This window comes from Aythya marila (genome assembly GCF_965140915.1).
Source record: "Aythya marila genome assembly, chromosome: 3".
Taxonomy (NCBI): Eukaryota; Metazoa; Chordata; class Aves; order Anseriformes; family Anatidae; genus Aythya; species Aythya marila.
In genome coordinates this window covers 46573802-46591189 of record NC_139044.1, presented here as the reverse complement: position 1 = coordinate 46591189, position 17388 = coordinate 46573802, and positions in this window count along the sequence as shown.

Genomic DNA, 17388 nt, shown 5'->3' with positions numbered 1-17388 from the left:
TCCCTGTGAGTAAAAATACTGTTTGGCTTTTCTTAGAATAAATGTTTTAATATTAAAAAGAATCAAGCTGTGTTTTGAAAACAACACAAGCTTTCCTACAAGCAGCAAAACTGTGTTATTAACTTGTCTTAGGAGACATCACAAATTCCCCCTGGACCATACCAGTTCTGACTTGACAGCTATATGTATGGGCTAATGAACGTGCACTCTGTTGTCAGCTATTTGATTAAAAAAAAAAAAAAAAAAAAAAAAAGTATTGGAAGAAACATCTGATCTTTGAGAGTAATTCCCTGCTTTTGGGATTCAAAGTTTTTGTTTTGTTTTTCTTTTACACAATGGCAGCAACATCTGCACTTCTCTCTCTCATACATGAAAAAATATTGTAATTATAATATCCCAATGAAGAGATGGGACATGTTTAGCTTTCTCATTTTAGCAGCCAATACATACTAAGGTGGTACATTTTCTTCAAATAAGCTTTTTCAGCTGCAGGAACTGGAACAGCAGGGATTTCTATCATCAAGAATCAGTCCTAGTCTTATGATGTGTCTAGCTTCTGAAAACTCAGGGGTCCTCAAAAGGATTTTTCTTTACAGAATCTATCTGAAACACGGAAACACTCTCTCTCTTCCTGTCTCAAAACCTTGCCTTGACAGTATTTTAAGATTCCTTTTCAGTCCTTTACAGTGGGGCAAAGTAGAAGGGTAGGGAAGAAAACGTCTGAAACTGGCACCTTGTGGTGCTTTATGGGAGATGGCAAGTAAGTGGCAGGAAGCAAATACTCAGCCCAGTGGAAGCCAGTCTAGGGTAAGGTGATTCTGTCTGCACTTTCACATTAGCTGTGGCACAGTGACATAGGATTTCCCACACTAGATCAAGCCACTGGCCTGTCAAGCTTCAGCCTCCAGTAACAGCCATCTTGTGGTCCAGAAGGCCAGAGACACACAGTGCCAAAACCTAGGAACATGCACTGGTCTATGGATTCACCATGCCACTGCCTTCCCTGCTGCTGCTGCATCCTCCATGGCTTTCTTCTGGGTTTATGATCTGTTTAATGTTATAGCTCGGTCTATAATTCTCCCATAGGGGCAAACAGAGTTTTAAAAAATACCTCTGTTCTCAAGTACCAGGACAGTCTGAACAGGCAGCTTTTCTACCAGGGTTATTGGCAAGAGAAATATCAGGGTCATTTTATGATGTCAGTCTATTCATAATGTGACAATGATAAATTTAAAGAGAAACATGACAACTGTCTGAGAAAGAAAGAAGGAAAGAAAGATAGAGCCATGATCCTGCCAACATGTAAGTGCTTGATTTCAGACTTATTGACAACAGTGTTGGAAGTGGGAAAAAGAAAGAAAAAAAAAACAACACACACACACACAAAACTAAGGGTGCAGCAGTAACTTCACAGACAGAGCTTTTCCAGAGCCAAGGCCTTTCATAATCTATATTATGTTTTTGTACACGATCATCACTGTCAGTTTGTTTGCCCAGGACTTTTGTAGATTCATGGTTGAAGCCCACTCATCACTGCAGCTGTCCCTCAACTCAGAATAAAAAGATGCTCTTAAATACTGTGAGTGAGGCATCATGGTTTTTGCACTGCAAACACCTGTTTTAGACTGAAAGGATGAACAGTAAGCTTCAAGAAATGCAGCAATTTCTCTCCCCCTCTGGCTATTCACGCCATACAGCATGATGACAGAGGAAATGACAACTCGGGCCCTAAAACAACATTACTGGAATTGACAGAAGCAGTCATATTTGACTCCAAAAAATGCAGGGTGGGTATTTCTGACTGTGATTGAGTTGATAAATTTAGGTACCTGCAGGCCCACATCTGGTTACGTTCTAATTTAAATTCCAATAAAGGTATTGATTCTGTTTGTATAAGAACTCAGGTGAAATTGAGTGGTCTTTACAAAGTAAATTGTTGCCTGAACCATGCTGTAAGTGACTGCTGGCCCCACAAATAATTGTGTGTGCTGGTGCTTATAGAATATAGCTATACCCATTACAGATATTGCTAGCTCTGTGAAGATTAAGTATTCTACAGTACTAATTTCAGAGATTTATAACTCATGACAATTTTATGACCCACCTTAAATAGCTGTCCTCTTTTTAAAAATAAATAAATAAGAAAAATCAGCCTGCATTTAGAACAATATGAATGGTATCAGCTTCTTTGCAGAGATTTTAGAAAGCACGTGCCTCAGAGTTTAGCTCCGGGTACCAGCTGACAACTCACTCTGGGAAATTCCTCAGGGAAAAAAAAAATTAGCAGAAGACAGGCTTGCAATAACCTGCACAAAGAGGCTTCTTCTCTCTCACTGTGCAAAAGATCAATAGCACAGTTCCAAACAGCATACAGAAAGCCATTTGAATCTTTGCATACGTCTGAAAATTTTCCTTTCATTATGATTTTAGAGTATTATAAAAAAAGACATAAATGAATAAGCTACTAACATGTGTAGAGCCACTGTTCTTCCCTCAAACACTGCTTTTTTTAATGTGTGCTGTTGAATGTATTTTTCCCATGGCATAAAGCTGATGAAAACCTAGCCTTCCTTGGGAAGTCACCTTCCTTGGGAAGAGTATTATGGAAGAAAGCTCTATAAAGACGGGAGGAAGAAAGAATGGACCTATTCACACCTTCTCATTTTTGAGCATAGAAACTTTGTGTCTATGCAGTTGATTTCCATTTTAGAAGGTATATCTCCCAGGTATATTTTAACACTTTCATGGCGCGCACACAAACCCAGGGACTGTATAATACAAGTAAGGTACAGAGGACATTGTCTGAACAAAGGTGATCACGAGAAACTAGATTCCAGTGTTTGTCCTCAAAACTGAATCTGAGGACTTTGATACTTGACCACAAACAGCACAGAAAATTGAGATGAAAAACCAAGCACAGTGGGCACAGTTTGGGAAGGGTAGGAAAAAATAATTGAAGTTTTAAGCTAAATGAATATACTGGAATTTACAAAAATCCATTTCAGACTTTTCTCAATAGTACATGCCTCTACAGAGGAAGTATGTTGGCAATTTCTATGTACAAACCCATTATCAAGGACACAGTTTTTATTAAGTGACTCTTTCTTCAAAAGTCTAGTTTGAAATGCAGCCTGATATGATGCGTATTACCAGCCAGGCAGATCTTCAAACCATTCATATCCAAGTGCAGGGCTCCAAGATAAATTTGTAATCCCTAAGCAAAGGACGGAATAAAATATGAGATAAAAGAAAATAGGAAGTTGTCAGAAGACAAACTCTGTAGTAGAGTTTGTCTGGTGTTCCTAGTTTACAGATGTTCCTACAGCTTCATTTCCCTATGGACTCTGACTATTTGCACAGCACAAAGGTTATAATGATGCAAAGCAGTTGCAGTGAATTACTGTGAAGTAAAGCAATTATATTAACTGAAGAGAGGACTTGGCACCAAGTTTGTATCTAGCTATGAACTGGAAAACACAGCCACAGATTGGTACAGTGCTTAACTTTGGCATTGCCCTGTCTGAGTAGAACTGCCATAATGCGTGTTATTATCATTGATATTAATGGATTTGGGAATATTTGAAAACTGAGCATTGTGCCTGAGCAATGTACTTTTAACCTCTAACACACTGTGCTTATGGTACCACTGTAAATCAGCACTTTGATGAAAGCTCTGGTGACAATGGTGAAGACAATGGTTTTACAGAAGCCCTTTCTCCTTAAGATCTTCTCATCAGGTAAAAGTCAGTGAATTTCTCAAAAGTTTTTACACTTTTTATGGACTTGTCAATATGCAGAGGGCATCCTGAGGGCAAGAATGCTGACATCTCTTCCATCTCTACAGATGGTATCAGCTGTCTCTAGGAGCAACTAACAGAATTTAAAATCAAAGTTAGAAAAGAAGGATGAGAAAAACGTTGAAGCATAAAGAAGGTTTTTGTTTGCTGATTGGTTGGATTTTTTTTTTTAAACCATCTTTCTAGGAACATAGAATTTTTATTGAAATACTGTCATACTCTACAGGAAGCATGCAGAGGTCTCAAAACCAACAGTTTTCCAAAGAAGCTCTGTTGTTAACTTAATTAATCACATGACACATAATCCTATGCACAAGTTAAATTTTAGCGGGACTCCAGAACTGGAGATATCTCCCCTCCACATAAAAATTTTTAGTACTCCAGTGACAGAGAAAATCAGGCCAGCAGAGCTACTGACCACAGCAGTAGTTAATGCAAACTGCAAACGACCTTAACCTCCTTGCAAAATCAGGCCATTAGAATACATGTATATTAGCTGTTGGAGCACTATTGTTTTTGTGTGACTGAGAAGGAGCATCATATTTTTGAAGAGCTTGCTTTCAGTTATTAGGTTGTCGTGGTTCCGCTCGAGTGGGCAGCCGAACTCCACCACAGCCGCTCTCTCACTCCACCTCCTCAAAGAGGAATGGGGAGAAAATATGTGAAAAGGGCTCAAGGATTGAGATAAGGACGAGAAAATCATGCAATAATTATTGTAACGGGCAAAACAGACTCGGCATAAGGAGATAGTAAGATTTATTGCCTATTACTAACAAGCGAGAGAAGTGAGAAAACAAAGGAAAAAGCAAACCAAAAGCACCTTCCCCCCCATCCACCCTCTTCCACCTCCTCCCCCCGAGCGACACAGGGGAACGGGGGAATGGGGGTTATGGTCAGTCTACAGCACTTCTTCTCTGCCGCTCCTTCTCGGTCACTCTCGTCCCCTGTGCTGTGGGGTCCCACCCACGGGATGCAGTCCTTGATGAACTGATCCGGCGTGGGCTTCCCACAGGCAGCAGCTCTTCCAGAACTGCTCCAGATATGGGTCCGTACCACGGGGTCCATCCCTCAGGAGAAAACTGCTCCAACCTGGCTCCCCTACGGGCAGCAGCTCCTGCCGGGTCACCTGCTCCTGCGTGGGCTCCTCTCCATGGGCTACAGGTCCAGCCCGGAATCTGCTCCGGCAGGGGTCTTCCACAGGTGGCAGCCTCCGTCGGTGCAGGGCCACCTGCTCCACCGTGGTCTCCTCCACGGGCTGCAGCATGGAACCCTGCTCCACCGTGGTACTCCATGGGCTGCAGGGGGACATCCTGCTTCACCATGGTCCTCACCACAGGCCGCAGGGGACTTCTGCTCCGGCGCCTGGAGCACCTCTCCCCCTCCTTCTACACTGACCTTGGTGCAAGGCTGTTCTCTCACTCCCTTGACTCTCCCGGCTGCTGTGTGGCACAGCGTTTTTTCCCTGTCTTAAATGTGCTCTCACAGAGGCGCAAAACAACATCGCTTATTGGCTCGGATCTGGAAAACAATGGGGCCCTTCCCAAACATGGGGCAGCTTCTAGATCTTTCTCACAGAAACCACCCCTATGGCTCCCTGCTACCAAAACCTTGCCATGTAAACCCATTACATAGGTCATTTGTGCCTGTTTTAGGAAGTATCACATAAAAAAAAAATAAATAAGAATACCTTACTCAGTAAAATAATTCATAATTATCCACAGAACTTAAACTATTTGTGGAAAGTTTTCCATATAACTTTCTAGAATTTTTCAGAAAACACAAAGTAATTACCAGTTTGGCTCCTTGAAAATTAAGGACTTCATGAACCCCAAACACAGACACTTTTGAAAGCTTTCTTTGATGTATATTTTGTTTTCTGAAAAGTTGCCTAGGGGATTTCCAAGCATCCTCTATAGGTAAACCATTTTTGTAATGCAAGACAAATGAGTAGCTTTTGTTAATACTCAGCTGGACTGGTATGTGCCCTTACGTTCACAGAGCACACAGATAACCAAGCAGATGTAAAGTTCTCATTTCTTTCTTAGGAAGGCTGCACTAACTCTCCCTGTGGTTTGGTGAATGACACGGAGGCCATCCTAGCAAGGCTACTTTTCCCGGAAATACACAAGCAGACACACACAAATACACACTTGGAGAATGACCAGAACCATTGTTTCATTTGTGTCCAGGTAGGAACAGGTGAAAGTAAACCCACATATGCTTTACAAACAGCCCTCCTTTCTTGGGGAAGATTATATTGTAAAAAAGTTTTAAACAAAGTTTAACCTTTGTTCCAAGAGTATCTTAAGGGGAACAGCTTTGCCACTAGACAACTGCAGGAAACTAAGAAAGTCATCAAGCTACATACCGTGCAAAAAGCGTAGTCACTCAAGGCAAATTCCACAAGGGTTTGAGGTCAATGAACACAATTAAAAATTAACCATCAGTGAATTAAGGCCACAACATCTCTTGGATGACAACAATGCTTTAGGGTTTAACAGGCATTTGTTTATTCCTTCTAATCAACTGTCCTGTGATTACATGAAGAAAAGCCCTAGAAAAAATTGCAATGAGTGGCTTGTTTTTCTACATTCATCAAGGAAATGCAACAGATAGTTTACTGCTAGATGTTTATCATACAAATCATACAGATGTAGAAATGCATAGAAAAGTGTAATTCAGAGCATCATGGAGGATCACAACCAGAACAGACAAAGCAGATACTTCAGGCTATTCCCTATTTGCCCAGCCAGCAAAGAAAAATGGCAGCTCCAAGTGACAAGGCAGGTGAAAAGCTTGCAGAGCTCCTCAGAATGGCCTATTATCCCCTCAGCAACCCTCAGGCACACATATTTGATAGTCAAAGGGAAAAAACAGTTCTTGATGCCCAGGGCAAAAACCTTTTGAAAAAAAATAAAGAAAAAAAAAAGATAAACAAGTTGACAAGTTGTGGCATATAAAATCTGCAGGCACTTCGACTGTACTGATTAAGGTGGGAAAATAAGATGTGACAGGAGCAGAAAACAACCTGGAATATCATTCTTTAGAATGATAAAGACCTCAGAGGAGGTCTTTAACACGGGTCCTGTAAGCTGGGTGACTCAAGGTGTTCCCCTGAGGTGATGCAGAGACCCTTTGAGGTGACACCTTCATCAAAATAACAACACAGCTGTTTGGTGCAGTCCCTGATCTGGGCAGGCTGAGAGAAAGTTTGCTGCAGAGTAAAGCAGCAAATGCATTTTAGCAACAAAGGTGATGCTTGAAGATTTGGCAGTGACTCCCCAAGTGATGCCAAGTCCCCAGTGACAAAGCTTCAGTTTGCTGCTCTTCTAAACCGCAGTGGTTCTCCTTCATAAGTGCTTTGGAAAACCTTCTGTCCAGAAAGCAGCACAGAAGATACAGGTGGCTCATTTATGATATATACCATGAAGAATGACAGCGTAATGGGTAACTCTTTGAATTCATCTCTCCCAGCTACTCTAGGTGAAATAACTCATGTATTGTGTATGACTGAAGACAGATGTACATTGCAGAATGCAAAGATAGCTGAGCCACTGATAAATGAACTAGCTCAGGAAACAGAAATGGTTTATCTAAAGCAGATTGCTAACTTATCCTGATGATACACACATAATAAGGAGATCTGTCATGGTGGTTTTACTCAGGTGGGAAGCTGAGCACCACCACAACTGCTCTCTCATTCCCCCTCCTCAAAGGGGAAGGGGGAGAAAATAGATCTCTTATTCCTCTCCCAACCACCCCTCCCCCTTCAAAAAAGAAAAAAAGATCACCCAACAATTACTGTGATGGGCAAAACAGAGTAGGGAGATTTGTGAAATTTATTGTCTATTACTAACAAGCTAGAGAAGCGAGAAACAAAGAAAACAACCTAAAAACACCTTCCCCCATTCACCCTCTTCCACCTCTTCTCCCAGGGAAAGGGGGAAGTGGGGGCTGCAGTCAGTCTATAGTGCTCCATCGTGGCTGCTCCCTCACGGTCACTCTCTGCCCCTGCTCCACGTGGGGTCCCTCCCACGGTATGCTGTCCTTCCCAAACTGAGCCTGTGGGGGCTGCCTACAGGCAGCAGCTTTTCAAGACCTGCTCCCACATGGCTCCGTACCACGGGGTCCCCCAGGAGCAAACTGCTCCAGTACGGGTCCCCCACGGGTGGGTGGCAGCTCCTCCCAGGCTCCCTGCTCCTGCGTGGGCTCCCCTCCATGGGCTGCAGCACCAGCCCGGGGCCTGCTCCTGCAGGGGCTCTTCATGGGCCGCAGCCTCCTCCAGGCCACATCCACCTGCTCCACTGGGGGCTTCTCCATGGGCTGCAGCGTGGAGATCTGCTCCATGTGGGACCCATGGGCTGCAGGGTGACAGCCTGCTCCACCAGGGACCTCTCCACAGGCCACAGGGGAACTGCTGCTGCCTGCCTGGAGCACCTGCTGCACTGACCTGGGGGGCTGCAGGGCTGACTCTCACTTCACACTCTCCCAACTGCTGTGGTGCAGCAGTATTTTTCCCTTAAATATGCTCTCACAGAGGCTCAAATGAAATCTCTTATTGTCTCAGCTCTGGGCAATGATGGGTCCCTTTGGAGCCAGCTGAAACTTGCCCTTACCTAATGAGAGGCAGCTTCTGGATTCTTCTCACAGAAGCCACCCCTGCAGCCCCCTGCTACCAAAACCTTGCCATGTAAACCCACTACAGATCTACAAGATTCAGACCTTGGAATTTTCAATGGAATCAAAGTGACTGAAAAAAAAGAAGTTGGACAAACAAACTAACAAGCAAACATACCTCCCCTCAAACACCAAAACCAAGAAAAAAATCCACTAACCACAATTTCAATTTATCTTATTATCTCAGTTGTCTTTTGAAGGAAGTGATACATCTTTGGCCCAGGCAGTGAAAGAAAAAGTGATGATAAATATCATCAGTAGATGATTTGGATAAAGTGTTTATACTCTGTAAGACTTTGCCTAGCCAAATCTTAGGTTAACACTCTTGAATAGAGATAGTTAAAAAGTCCTGCTGAAATTTTCAGCCTGCTGTATTAATATAAACCATCCCCAACCATTACCTGCACATGACAAGCTGAAAAATAGAGTGGCACATGAGCTAACATACATAGTGTTAAGCCTTTCCTGCTCCTGAAGACATGGCATGGGCAGCCATCCGTTGACTGTAACTGCACTATCTGTCATGGTTAAAGCTACCACGAAACATGAATCATAACTCTAATTTGGGTGACCAGGAAAAATACAGTTTTACTAGTCTTGGAACTGTACTTGGAACTGTGTGAACACTATCTGTCCACATAGGGAGACAGAATGGATCTCCTCAGGGAGACCGGGTAGAGCAGGTGTCTTAACATTCAAGTACTCAACTCATTTTTTCCACAGCACAATCCAAAAATGGTGTACCACTTCAAGGATTCAGACAACTGATTAACAGGTTTTTGGACTATCCTCCATTGTGCAAGGCAGACTTGCACTTAATCACAAAAGAGACGATAAGCAAGGAAAAATGTCTGGCTCGCTGTGTTTTGGATTTTCTACTGCGATTTGAGAAGTGGGGCAAAGATAGAAACCCTGCAAAGTAGATTTTGACAAAGCATACACCAAACAAACAAAATAAGTACAATAATTAAAAAGCACTTACTGAAAAGACATCAGGCTAAGATATTTGATTAAATACTACAGGTATCAAATTCCAGAATTACTGTCCCCAAGCACTTCCCTGTGTTACTTCCTTTGTTTTCATCTAGGGTCAAAAATGCTTCAATTTCAACACTGCACTATGTATGCTTAATCTAATTCCATGGAATAATATACGTCTTCTGCTTTTTATGCTTACTGTATTCCCGACTGGATTACATTTCACATGAGGTCCCGGGTATGAGACTCCTATGATATACTGCAATGGAAGGAGCTTCAAAAAAGATACAGTCTGGTTGGGTGAGAGAAATAAAGAACCAAAAAGAGTGAGTCATGATGACTGAGCTGCCAAGAAGATCTCTGTTAAGCCCCTTAACAAAAAAGATAATAATCATTTCCAGTTCTTTCTGACTTCAAAGGATTGGAGAGTGATTACCCCGAAAGAAAAATTAACCTGCTAACATAGGCACTTTACATATACCAGCAAATATCATCAGATACTTTAAAATAGGCTGATAATTAACTAGTGAGATGACTGCTACAAGCTGTTCTCAAGAGTTTGGGAATTATATCTTAAAATAAAAGCTGGCACTCAGAAACAAATCACAGAATGGGAAGGGTTGGAAGGGACCTCTGAAGATCATCTAGTCCAACCCCCCTGCTGAGCAGGATCACATTCAGGTGGGTTTTGAATAGCTCCAGACTCCACAATTTCTCTGGGTAACCTGTTCCAGCGCTCTGTCACCCTCACAGTAAAGAAGTGTCCCCTCATATATAAGAAGTGCCCCAGGTCCCTCTCCACAGAGCTGCTCTCCAGCAGGTCAGCCCCCAGCCTGTACTGGTGTATGGGGTTGTTTCTGCCTAGGTGCAGGACCCTGCGCTTGCCCTTGTTGAATTTCATGAGGTTCTTCTTGGCCCAACCTTCCAGTCTTTAAGACTTCAAGGTCCCTCTGATATAGATGGAAGAAAAACAAACAAACAAAAAAAACCCACAGCCCTAACAATCCACCAGCTGCCACAACGATGACTTGGTACCCCCGATAGGAGGACCATAGCTTCATTGAATCATAGAATAGTTTGCATTGGAAGGGACGTTAAAGGCCATCCAGCTCCAATCCCCCTGCTACTGGCAGGGATACCTCCTACTAGATCAGATTGCTCAAGGCCAGGTTTGATGGGCTTTGAACACTTCCAGGGATGGGGCATCCACAACTTCTCTGGACAACCTGTTCCAGTGCCTCAACACCCTCTCTTTACCCTTAGTAAAGGATTTCTTCCTAATGTCTAATGTAAATCTGACTTTCATTATTTTAAAGCCATTACCTCTTGTCCTATCACTATGCTCCCTAGTAAACAGTCCCTCTCCAACTTGTTTGTAGGCCCTCTTTATGTACTGAAAAACTGCTACAAGGTCTCCCTAGAGCCTTCTTTAGAAGAGAAGCTCTCTCAGTTTGTCTTCATAGTAGAGGTACTCCAGCCCTCTAATTATCTTTTTGTCTCTCCTCTGAACCTTCAAGTCAAAACCAAAATCTTTTTGACAAAGGAAAACCTGAGCGATGCAGGCTATCTCATGCAAGTAGAGTGAGGTCCACAGAATTTCAGTAGTACGTGGAAGATCTGAAAGGTAATAGAAATTCCCAGAGCTGACAATTATTAGGAAGAAGTGTTTGATTAATTCAGCAGACAAAAGAGATGTGAAATAAACTTCAGCACTATTGAATATCTAACTACCATATTTACTGTTTATTATAACCCCCTTTATTTTGCTATCAGTCTAAAATACACAGGTAAGGACCAAAATGATTCTATATCCTATTTTTCCAATGTTTTCACTTGTTTAATATATCAATATATTCTTCTAATCCACAGTTTGATCTAGATTTCCTTACAATTTAAAAATCCAGTTACACTTGTGGTATGGAAATCATGATGCGATGCTCTCAGGCACAAGACAGATTAATTGTAATTGTCAACTTCTCTGAGCATGCTTAAAGTAGCAGCCACATGCTGCCTTATTCCATGAATCCAGGAGATTGTTTGAGCAGGCAGTGTTATATTACTCTGGGGTGGGAATGAAATCATGTGGGAGCAGCAAGCACAGCTCATGGAGAAAAATTACCATTTTATATTTATTACTTTGGCGGGCTTAAGTGCCACAGGAATAGACTCTCTAATGCATTGGAGTGCAATTCCCCAACAATTTGACTCTGTTGCTTTGTAAACTATTTTTAGGGAAAGTCTCAGAAGGCTGTTAAAGGCACAAGCCATCTGATTTTTAAAGGTTATTTTGGTGGTATATCAAAAGGATATAAATAACATGATACATCTCTTCAGATTAGATTGATACTTCAAATTCAACTAGGAGATCAGAACTTGAGGAGAAAAATGCCTGTTTTTAACTTGCACATCATTTTTGTTCCATAAGCTTGAGTACACTTTTTCAGCAGGCTTGTCATTTTAGCTTTCTATTGGTAACCATGCAATGTGATTTTTTCCTGCTTTTAAAACAAGGCCTTATTCTAATGAAGCCACAGGCTTGAGCATATGTAACTCCATAATTATACTGTTCATGAGTTAATGACAAAAGAGCATAAAGAAATTCTATTTTAGAGGAGATGCATGTGGAGGAAGAAATAGACAGTCATAGGTTTGTGTCTCTAAAAGGATATCAAATCAAAACAATGTCCTTTTCATGGAACAGCGAAGGTTTACTTTCCTACCTCATGTCTTCATTCAGCCATAGAACAGAAACACTTGTCATTATCTAGTTTTCTTTCATCTTGCACATTGGAAACCAGTTTTTTCCAGCATAAATATGTACCTTTCAACTGCTCAGACCATACTACAGATTTAGTCTTTGGATTGGACTTCCAACACAGGACAATTAGTACCTTGAAGATGTATATGCATCCTTCCTGTTTATGCCATAATAACCATATCCTTTATGAACCAGATGCTACAAGTGAACACTTGGTCTGTTTACTGACTTAAAACTTCACAGTAATACCCCAGAGATGTTTTTCCATCTTAGTTGCTGAATTTTGGGCTACAAACATTCCAAGGCAAAGTCAGAGGATGCTCCAAGTCTGAGACCTCTGAACAAAGTCTTTTTTCCTTGCTGCCATTTCACTGACTATCAGGAAGCATCTGGCCACAAAAACAACTGCTACACTGTACTTTATAAAAGATGTGTTTCTTAAAAAAATATTTTAAAAATCTAATAAAAGATTTGCTTCTTGAAGAATATGATAGGCTCTCGTAACAGCTCAATCATTTCTGTCAGGAGCTCACTCACTTCAACCTGGAAACACTCAGGCCACTAAAGCATAGGTAGCAGGAAGTAGTCAATATATTTATTTTCCATTGTACACTTTATACTAGCATTAGAAAAGAAGGTAGGAAAGGCATCCATATCTAGCTCTTTTCATCCCAGGAAATTCTTACCCACAAACTCAACTGCAACACTAGCCCATGCTAATTCATCACAAAACAGCAGTTTCGAACTCTGTTTCTTGTCTGTAAACTGGATGTAATGAGTAACAAGCTTACCAGGTTCATCAGATGAGGACAGCCATGCCAAACTGGCAAGGTCATTTACCCGTGCAGCATCTGATGGGAACTGCATGATACGGTGCCAGACTGCAGAGACCTTAGGACGACAGATGTCTTCCTTAAACAAGACCTTAAGACAGCTGTGCCCTCTTCTAACTTTCAGATAAATCTGTGAATTGATCCTGGGTTAGAAGAAGGAACTATTTTTACTCAAGTCTCACGCAGCACTGTCTATGCTCAAATGTTGGTCCTGGAGCTATTCTGTGGCAGGAAGGTGACTGCAAAAGATCCAGTTGGCAATAAAACACACCATGCATGAAATTCAGGCTGTTCTGCCCTCCCAGGTGAGCAGTCCACTCCCCTGGCCAAGGCAGAAAGAGGTCAAAGCTCTGCTTCCATGCTCTCAGACCTATATACATGATAGTCTCCTGGTAAAGTCAGCCAGCCCCTTCACATCAAATCTTTTTGCTCAAGTAACTAAATAACAGGAAAAGATTGAAAAGGATTCACAAACAAATGAACAGTCAACTAGAGCAAATTGGTGTAGACAAAATTACTTCAGGAAATTACACTGAATTAAGTCAGCTGCAGCTATAATGCACAAATTTACACAACAAAACCAGGAAATGCATTATTCCAGTACTGTTGTTATTGCAGTCAAAGGTCTCTCTGTTTTGTGACTTCTGCTAAACAAACTTTTTTTCCCTCCACATAATGATGCATGTAAACTATCCTATAACAAGATCTAATATGTGTTAAAGCTTTCCAAGCAACGCTGTACAGCAACACTATCAGTTCACTGCATGGTCTGCCTTAATGCTTTACAGTAGGCCAAATCCTTCTTCCACTGCTTTTTCTCATGGTCACATTTTCTGTAATTGGATAAGTCCTTAAGGAGCTGAGAGGAGGTTTTGGCTCCAGCTTTCAAGTCGAAAAAGTATTTAAACTGAGTGGTCCTTCCTTCCACTGAACTTCACACTTTTCCCTCTACTGCTTTACATATTGAATGTCAGGATCATTCCATATCTAGGTGTAAAATGCCCTGTGTTATCATTTAGAAAAAAACGTGCACTTCAAGAGAATGACATGTTTTCATTGTTTTAGTCATTCATTCAGGAGATTTTGCAGTTTTTATGATATGATATCTGCTTTAGCTTCTCATCTACCAGTCTTCAAGAAAATCTTCTAAACCTCTCTTCACTAATGCCTTCAAAGCTGCATGGATTTAGCAATAGTAGAAAAGAAAAGGATCTTTCAGATCTTGCTCTTCATTCCAGTGACATTTAGTATTATATGACAAAAATACCAACACTCGTAACATCAATTATTATTATTTCTAGTAGTGCAATATACAGTTGACCATAAGGGAGAGATTGAGCAAATAATCAAAAACAAATTAAATAAAATGCAACTGTTTCTCACAAAGAAAAAACAAGCAGAACATATGAAAGAAGTAATGTCAGGCACCTGTGAAAATTAGATCTAGAAAGCTTTTAAAAACAGGAGTCTGAAATATCTCCGATAAGTCAAAAATGCCTTTTACTTTATTTTTTTTTCTTCATTTCCTCTTCACCTCCACCCCCCAGCTCTAATCTGGGTCATATTAAGGTATACGTAAGGCCGCATCATGTAAACAACAGTTTACAAACAAGAAAAACAAAGGATAACATGAGGATCAACAGGTGGCCTATCTTCTAGAAAAATTCTCTACTTCCAGAGTTCAGAAACTGCATGCAATGAACTATTGACATCACAGCCACTTTGCAGTTGAAGAAATGTCAGTAGAGATGTCAAAAATAAAGATGTCAAAAGAGAAATGGCAGCAATGACCATACAGGAAGATAAATAATGAGTTCTACTATAGCAGTGCCTGGGATAGGAAGAGGAAACATCAGATATCTTCACTACATTGGAAAAAGATTCTTTTTCAGACACATTTCTACAGCTATTTTTTTCTCTTATCATTTCTTCCTTTATAGATATAAGGGTAGAAGCAAACAGAGAGGTTTGGGAGCATAGGCATTGAAAAGCAAGGTATCAATAGTTTCTTACAGAGATGAAAGAAAGATCAAATCTAACCAAGAAAGCAATCACACATCACAACTCAGTAATGGTCAGGAGTATGCCTCTAGTAAAGTATTTAACCCATACAACAGAGAGTCCTAAGTTTAAAATAAGGTAGCATTGCCACTCTTGCTTCCTCTGCAAATAGCTGTGAAAATACATTTTTAAACAGCAAGCCCATAGATGTTTTCCCTAGCCACAGAAATGTACAATTTCCATTCAGTGACAGTAGCTTTTACCTACTTTTTCCAATGGTTACTTTATTAAGCACTGTTTTCTGTAACTTCTTGCATATACCCTATTCTGTAGCAGAGCTGTTATTACATTTGTGAGACTTGTGAGAGATCCTTGAAAGTATTACCTTCCATTGCCATTTGGTCAGGCTTCTTTTAAAATTCTCTTCTTCACACAGAAGAATAAAAGTGTGATAAACAAAGCCAACAATTGAGAACCTCTTTCTAAACTGAAGCAGAAAAAAGGTGTTAGGTATCAGCTAATACAGAAAAAATCTGAGACACAAGCTTAGTATATATACTTAGTTTCATCCAAGAAATACTTTTTGCTTGTTGATATTGTGTGAGCAGACTTCAAGAACTGATTCTTTCCCCTGCTTCAAGGAAAGAAAAAGTGAAGAATGAATTTTTCTTTTGCTTTAAATCCACATCTACTTCAAACACAGCTTACTGCAACATAGACCAAACTCACATTTAGATTAGAAAATTAAACACTTAATACTTCCTTCCCCAAACAATATATAATTCTAAACACTTTCCTTTTCCGAAGCACGTACTAATATAAATAATAATAAATAAATAAATAAATGAGTCTTCTGTGTGTTTAAACAGAGGTAGGGAAATTTCATGCTTAAAAGAATATTTTCTGAGAAAGTTAAAAGAAAGCTAGCAATAAAGCTCAACTTCATCTTTCAACCTTAAATGATAGTGGTCTCCACAGGAAGCCAGCAGTCAAAGGATAGCATGCTTAATGAGGGATCAGGTGATTGCAGGGTTGATTATCCCTGTCTTATGAACATTTGTAACTTCCCTTTGGAGATTGTTTATGCAAATCAAAACTTCTGAACCAAAATCAAAAGAACAGGGTTTATATTGCCACAAGCTGGTCATGCATTTAGCTCATCTGGCTATAATTTGTCACTGTTTTTATGTACCCCTCCAATATATCATATGACTTTTTTTTCTGAGCATAAACCAGGAGACTACAGCCAAACAGAGTAGAAATACTTTGCTTTGAGTCAAGAAAAAAAAAAAAAATCACTTCTCCACATTTTTGGTTCTATATTTGAGCTCATTACAGGTCTCCATTTTGGTCCCCAAGTTACTAAATGGTTTGGATTTGTCTACTGGAAATTAAGAAATTAGATCTGTAATGAAGTGAAAGGACTAACCAAATGGGTAACAGACTGGAGATGAGATGATGCCAGGTCCATTCTCATAAGTGTACGTACTACATGGCCAGTAACTATTTTTATTCCTGCAACAACAAGTAGTTCCAAAACTCTGCTTTACTACTTTATTTTCTGTCCAGCCCACAATGAAGCTGAGGTTTTCTGTGCGTAGCTTAGATCACTTGTATGCTATGATTGCAAACCTTAGCAAAGATCTTGCTACAGCCATCACTCTTTTATAAGTGAGATTTAAGCTTCAGGTGTTAAATAAAGAATTCAAGATAAGGTCATTTCTGTCCCCTCATCCTCCCCACCTGTCCAGCCTCTGATATGTACCTTACCTGAGGAATTAAAAGGCAGCCTTTCACCACAGCTAAAGGATGGCCAGTTGCCTCCATATGCATTTGATTTATTACCCACTTAACAATTGGTCAATTCATTTCTTTAGGCCTATTTCTTATTTTATTGCAATGCAATCTGTCTCACAGCTAAGTAAGGAACCATGAGGCAAACCCCAACAAGTCCTGAAATGTGCATACAAGGAGGAGGAGGAGGCATACTGCAGATACCACTAGTGAGCCCAAGGAACTTAGACAACACCCCACTGCTCAGACACAGGCATTAGAAACATCCCTCACTGTCTCACCACCATCGAGGCTCATCAGGTGCATGCAGCCAGACAGCAGTTAAGTATGCTACCATCAGTGCCAGCAAACATAGCTCAAGACACAGAGCGAAATCTGCTGTGCAGTGGAAAGGAAGGAGCAGCAGTGGCTATCGGTGGCCAGGGGGAAATGGACATGCCACTGCCCCTGACTCAGCACGGATAAAGAAGCACTGTAGGTGTCACACAAATCAGTCAGGAATACAATCTGCTTTACAAGTGCCACTGAACATGCTGCAGTGCTCCAGCCA